Source organism: Marmota monax, unplaced genomic scaffold (assembly GCF_021218885.2).
Source record: "Marmota monax isolate L192 unplaced genomic scaffold, Marmota_monax_Labrador192_F-V1.1 WCK01_AAM20220418_F8-fsc00020, whole genome shotgun sequence".
NCBI lineage: Eukaryota > Metazoa > Chordata > Mammalia > Rodentia > Sciuridae > Marmota > Marmota monax.
Genome location: NW_026692912.1, coordinates 1728235 through 1735451, shown reverse-complemented (window position 1 = coordinate 1735451; position 7217 = coordinate 1728235). Strand labels below are relative to the sequence as shown.

The window sequence follows — 7217 nt, the reverse complement described above, 5'->3', positions numbered from 1 at the left end:
TACTGTAATTGTTCTCATTTCATGTAGCTTGAGATTGATCTCCATTCTTTGTGTCCCACGTCTATGCTGTTCTCTTCATAATTTCACCTCTTCAATCTTTTACTCCAAGGATAGAAATACTTTCCCAGTTTCAACTCCATTTCATGATTTGCTTTACTGCAGCATCAGCTCTTCTTACTGCCTCAAAAACTATTTAAATTTTGCTATTCACATTTTCACTCTTTGTAATGCTGCCATGAATGCCTTTTCTTCTAAGGTTATCTGTTACATCTCATTTTGTTAACTTTGTAAATTTCTCTCCTTTTAATGTCTTCCTCTCTCAGAATACAATACTTCCTGGAATGCTAACCGATTTCTACACTTTCCCCCTGTTTTCTGTAGTTCATATGTTCAAGGTCCTAAGGAATGAATTTTCACAATTTATTTTTTCCCTTCTCCTGCTGAACTTTTGATGAGTTTTTAATTGCTGGCATTGTATCTTTCTACTTATTTCAAAGAGAAGCCGAGATCCATACTCAATCAGTCTTTACCAAGGGTCAGGGTGTGTGCATTTCCTGTGGCTTCATTCACTTTCTATTTCTTTGCAAGTCAAACTTCCTCCTAACTGCAGCCAGAGGTTAAATTAGGGTTGCCAGATTTAGCAAATACAAATACAGGATGCCCAGTCAACTTTGAATTTTGTATAAACAATGGGTTTTTTAGTATAAGTATGTTCTAAATATGGTATGAGAATTTAGGCTATTTTCAAACGTAATGGGGCTCCTTGCGTTTTACCTGTCAAGCGTTGATTGGATTGACAAGCATCAAGCCCAGCCAGGACCCTCCATGCTGCATGCTGTTGCCTGGTGCAGATCTGTTGAGGGGAGACCTTTTTCTTTCTGCCCACTACTTCTCTGTAAGGTTGTGGTCTCCGGATGCCCTGATTTTCCTCTTTGCTCCCCTCACTACATTGTTGGAAGAGACACTATTTCCTAGGGTATTAAGTGCCCTTGTCCTTCCTCCTACTACTTCCTTTTCACTACCTTGGGAAACTTCCTGTTCTCTGGAAAATCCAGTTTCCAAAAGGATGGAGTAAAATAAATAAATACTTACTGAATGCTTACTATGTTTCAGGCATTGGGCCTGGTGCTTTGCATGAATTAGCACTTCTAATTTTGTTTTCCTCGCTAATCTTTGAGGCAGGTACTATATGCATCTCATTTTGGAGATTATGAAAATAAGGCTTAGGAAAGTTAATGGCTTGACCAAACGATAAGACAGTAACATGGGGTTTCACTTGTCTCTGAATACATGTGTTTAACTTCTACATGATCCATCTCCGAATCTCTGGGCAGGGAGGCAGATTGCGCAATGGACAATGTGACATTTTGCCTTCTTTCTGTCTTTCTGTGAGGTCACCCAGGAATGGTCTGCCAATTTCCCTCTCCTCATCCAGATCCAAAAGCTGTTGTATGAGTAAAATTTCTATGAGATTCCAGAAATATACTGCCCATAATTTTTACTTATTGGTTTATTTTTGGTGAGTCTTCGTCTACTCTATTTTTCATGAGGTTTATAGTAGGCATTTGGGATCTTGTAGGTTAAAACTGGTAAACAGTTTCCATTTTAATCTGGAGAACACAATTTGTTCTTTGACTTTCTCATTTCTTAGATGACAAATTCTACTTTTAAAACTTTTCCAAAAGCTATTTTCAAATCTAGGCCTTATGACTATATCCAGTGTACTTACGCAGCTACTTTTCCCTATTCTTTACCAAATCCACTTTGGTATCAATGTTTTCCTTCTTGTCCCCACTTAAGGCTGAAATTTTTCTATTCTCTGTTGATTCCCTTAACCTTTTGGAAGATGATGTTGTCAAAGACACTTACAAATAAATATAATGCAGTGGATTTTTTTTTTTTTTAATGAAGAGTCTTAGAGGACATGGGCAATGATCTATGTTCTTGAGTCCTGGGTCAGCTTTGTGTACATTTCAAGGATCATCATGGATTTCCTCCCTCTGATCAGGTGGTTGGTGCTATAATACTTTGATAATATCACATTAATCTCACTGTCCTTTTATCTTTCATTTCACCCTACTTCAGACTCAAGATTACCTTACAAGTCATTATTGTCCAAATGGACCCTACTACTTCATTCCCCCTCCCATGTTTTCTGTATTGAACTTTCAATTATCATTCTTCACCTTTAAGCCCACCCTGCCATATTGCACTGATACCTATGATATTTGATTTGATAATTTCACACTTACTTTCTTCCCTTCACTGAACCCTGTCCTGAACCTGTTGTCGTGTACCCATGGGGGGGGGTGGCTGTGAGATTTGTTCCTGAATATATTTTTATCTGAGAGTTCCTGTGATACTTCACACCATGTTACTTCTTTCTCTCAAATCTATTGTCCTCTGTGACATCTGCTTTTGCAGTTTTATCTGGGATTTCCTTTTCTCTCCCTAAAAATCAGCAGCTCAGGCCAGGGATTCCTTTGCCAAACACATTCTTTCCAATCTTTGTGAAGTTCCTCCGGGTCTGTAGCAATCCTCCTTCCACTGACCGGACTGGTGAGTGTTTTTAAAACTTGGAAAACAAACTGCTGTATGACTTCCTTGGCTCTCCCAGGTTGAGGTCATATGTAAAGATCTCATGTTACTTGTGACCTTGGTCTCACCCTGAAAATATCCACTCTATGCCTTTTAGTTAAGGAGCCCGTTAGACACCATTTTGCTATGGGACAAAAAAGAAAACAGCTGCCTCGGAGAGTTGGAAAGAAAGAGAGAACAAATCAAGACAAAGTAAGTTCAGAAAAACTGCATTATAATGCCATGTCTACCTCTGTACTCATCAAAAGAGTCAATGTCTCTATTTTTGACCCTTTTCCATCTTACCCATATAATGCCATGGTTATTACATAATCCTAATTAAATTCAGTCAAAATTTATTGTGTTCTCATGTTTCCACAAAAATTTTATGGTATTTTGAGGTAAATGCATCTCAAGTTCATTACGTAGATATGCCACATTGACTCAAATATTTTCCCTACATACCACATACATTGAGGGGGCTTAACATTTTTTATGTTTTATTCTCTTGATGAAAAGAACTGTTTTTTCCTTGGGATTGGCTCCTTGAGAAGTATTTTCAGACCTGAAATTATATGGCCATTGATCTTTTTAAAAGAGTATTTCCAAATTACCTTTCTGAAAGCGTCACATCAATTCATCCTGCCATCAACAATGTCAATAGTCGCCATCTCAAGGCTTGTCTCTGACACTTAATGTGGGTTTGTGTTTTGTTTGTTTTTCTTCTAATTGTTTTTATTAGTGAATTATAGTTTTACGTAATAGTGGGATTCATTTTGACATAGTCATAAATGCGCCATTTCGGTCTTCAATACTTCCTTTTTTCATCTCCTCCTGATCCTTTTCCTCTACTCTACTGGTCTTCCTTGTACTTATGTATTTATTTTTATTGGTGCATTATAGTTGTATGTAAAATTGGAAGGTATCATGATATAGTCATACATGCATATAGCATAATTTGGTTAGGTTTGTGAAAATATTGAATGCTTCATGAATTTGCATGTTATCCTCTCAGGGGCCATGCTAATCTTCTCTGTAACATCCCAATTTTAGTATATGTGCTACCAAAGTGAGAACTCTGTATTAATGTTTTACTAATTTAATATGAGAAAGTGGTATGGCATTATTCAAATGTAACTATTTAATCGGATTTCTCTCCTGACTAGAGAGCTGGGAAGGATTCTCTGACATCGACCCTGTGCCAGGACAGAAATTCAAAATGCCTGTGTACATGGTAAGGCAGACACTTGCACACTGAGTCAGTAATGGGTGGAAATTGGTTCAAGCATTCTGAAAAGCGATTTATCAAGACACACAAAATACTATAAAAATATCTTCTCATCTCTGTCTGGAAATTAACTTTCAGTGAATCTCATCTGAAATGTACAGCATTATTTACAGTATTAAAAATTTGAAAAACCCAGGTGTCCAACAGAAAGAGTATTATTCAGTGAGCCATGATACTGACACAGAAAGAAAACTAAGAAAGTTACTTGTCATGCTTGGAAAGAATATTTTAATGACATAGTAAATGGGGGAGGGAGAAAAATAAGATAACATTCTAGGTGTAATATGATCTCCATATGTAGAACATGTTCAAAGGAAAGTTTAGAAAGCAATATGTCAAAATAGTAATAAAAAGTTGCCAGAGTGGTAAGCTTATGATTCATATTTATCCTGCCTTTTAACATTTTCTAAATTACTCAAAATGCCAATCAATTTTATCAACAATCAAGAAGTACAAAAAAAAGAGAGAGAAAAGACCCTTCAGTATCAAAATACCAATATACTTCTATGAAATTGGAAGCAAACAACATTAGAGTCAGTCTAAGCTTAGCACTTCCTCGCCCTCCATCAACCTTGATTCCACTGTGTTAACTGTTGCTTCTCTAGCACCTCCACTTGGCATAAGCCTCTTTAGGAACGCAGATGCTCTCTTCCTCGTTTGTAGTTTCTATCTCCTACTCAATCCAGTGTCTAATAAAGTTGCTCACAAAGAAATTAATGTTTACTTTTCATTTATTTATTTATACATTCAATCAATCATTCAGAAACACTTATTTACTAACACATGGTGTCCCAGGCACTGTAATCCAGGGAAACCAATATAAACAAAGTAGGATTTCTCCCCTTCGAGAGTTTGAGAAAAATCTAAAGGGAGTACTAATCAGTTTCAGGAAGGAGATGATAGCAAAGAGTCATTTCTTCAGTCAGCCACAGCTGTAGTTACTAGAATGTCAGGTTCCATCTCCTACCCCTTGGTATTAGAAGACTACCACAAATACCCCTTGATAATCTTATTCATACCTGCATCACCCCTCCTGCTGCTGAGGCTGGGGCACTGCTGTTGGATACTCCAGTGTCCCCTAACACTGCCTTCTCTATCATGTCCATAGCCTTGCACCCCACTTCTAGGCTTGGTCTCTGCAACAAGCCAAAACTGTGACGTTTCCACTAGATGCTATTTCTTTACTCTGCGTCTCTCCTTGTGTTTTCTTTTCTTTCTTTTTTTTTTTCATTTTATCCCACAAACCCAGGAAAACCTAGAACCCTAGAAATTTGTGGAGTTGCTCACCGTCTGCCTTCAGGCTTTGAATCATCCTCTCTAAGTCTGTGTCCTCCATGGAAGTGGAGAATTTATTCACAAAGCTTTGTCCCACCAGGCAGTGAGATCTTCTTCCTATCTTCCATCTCTCCTCTATTGAAGCAATTTCTCTCTGCCTCTCTCTTCTACTCTCAAAAGACACCCATTTGAGAGAACGCCTATTTCTATCTCTCTGTGGTCACATTTCAGGGAAACCCGTCATATAGAGGCGGGAAACCTCCAACATAAGTGATGGAAATGAGGAGTCTCAAGAGTAAAGGAGGAGCATAGCAGGATGTCCCCTGGAAAGAAAAGTCTCCATAGTAATTTTTTTTTCAATTAGCTTATTCCCATCTGCCTGCTCCTTTTAATTTAACATAAAGCCCAACAAATGTGTTCCTCCATAAACACAGACTCTCAGTTACACCAACAGGAAAATTAAAATATATAACCTCATCTGTTTTGATTTGAGTTCTTTTCTTCCCCTTTTCCCCCCCTCCAACTTTATACATTCCTAAGATTCTGGATGAGAAAGAGCTTCAAAGCCAATAAGGTGCCTCATTATATCCCTGAAATTCTTCTGCATCTCACCAAATTGTCCTTCAACTTTTGTTTGTACACTTCCTGAAGGGGGACCTCATCACTTTATTGGTCAGCCTATTCTATCATTCATAGCTTAAAAGTTAGAATGTTTTTATTCCCAGTAGTAATAGTTGTTTCTCCTGATGCTTTCTTGGCCCCAATTCAAGCTTTCAACATGACACCATACAAATCTAATTCTTCATTCATATGGAATTCTTTCCAATGTTTCCATTCTTCCAATTTGTGCTTCATTCCTTGTCTTATTTTTTTAAACTCTCTTATTAGAACACTGTGGAAACAAAATAAAATAAAAATACACATAATCTAATTTTCTTAGCATTCTTAGGAGATAGCAGAAATAAGTTTTTGTAGATAAATTCATTAATTTTGTATAATAAACATTTACCAACTATTCTCATTATTCTGGGCCTCTTGCAAAAATCTAGGGATGCCGGTGAATGAGGTTGACTTTTTGTACTCAGAAGGCTCGCAATCTTGTGGTTAAGAGTATGTATCCTAGGGCTGGGGTTGTAGCTCAGTGGTAGAGTGCTTGCCTCACACAGGTGAGGCACTGGGTTCAATCTTTAGCACCACATAAAAAACAAATAAACAAAATAAAGTTACTGTGTCCATCTAAATATATATATATACACACAAACAAACAAAAAAAAAAAAACAACAGTATGTATTCCAGCATTAGAGCCTACGGTTTTAATTCTTGGTAGTCACCTGGTCTTCAATTTATCAAGTGAAATTTAAATAATAATAGTACCAGTTGGCCAGATTGTGAGAATTAAATTAGACAATCCATGTAGAGTTCATTAAAAGGTTGATAACTGCTGGCCATCATATTTTGGGAGGGGTTCTGTGAGAAAGAGAGAGGTCAGTTTCAAGGCAGTGGGTAGATTGGGCAAAAAGAGAATGTGCTCTGGCAGCACAAAGGGGCTATCTAACCAAGACCTGGTGAAGGACAGGAAGACCAAGTGGCATTTAGCTAAATCTAAAAAGATGGAGGAATTTGGTGAGTGAAGATATTACAGGAAGATATATCAGCCTATGCAAATGTGTGGATCTGTAGGAGCCCATAGAGATTCAGAGAACTACAAAATACCTAGACAGTTGGAGCACATGTGACTGCGGCAACAGAGGAGATGAAGTTGTTTCCAGAGGTCATAAAACTGAAAATCTTGTAAGCCAGGCTAGGAGATGAACTCTGTCCTATGGTCATGAGAAGCCAAGGACAGATTTCATGTGAAATAATCACGTCTGCCATTTCAGATCACTCTGGAAGATGGTGAACTGGAGAGAGGCAGCCCGGGAGGAACAAGGGATCTCTCAGCAGGCAGGTTAGGCTCACTCTTAGGTTGCCAATAATGCAGGGGTGAATGAGCAAGTGTCAACTGCATGATTTATCCAGAATTTTACAAGCAGTGAAATGGAGAAGAAAGTCCTTTCATTTCATTATTAGTATATT

The 7217-nt window shown here is 37.8% G+C and overlaps 1 non-coding gene across 1 annotated transcript; it reads right to left on the bottom strand.

Annotated features, from left to right (window-relative positions):
• Positions 1–3549: 3549 nt before the first annotated feature.
• Positions 3550–3654, bottom strand: LOC124097538 (U6 spliceosomal RNA). The gene has a single exon (XR_006853273.1). It is a non-coding gene; the product is annotated as a U6 spliceosomal RNA (small nuclear RNA).
• Between the last annotated feature and the right edge of the window lie 3563 nt (positions 3655–7217).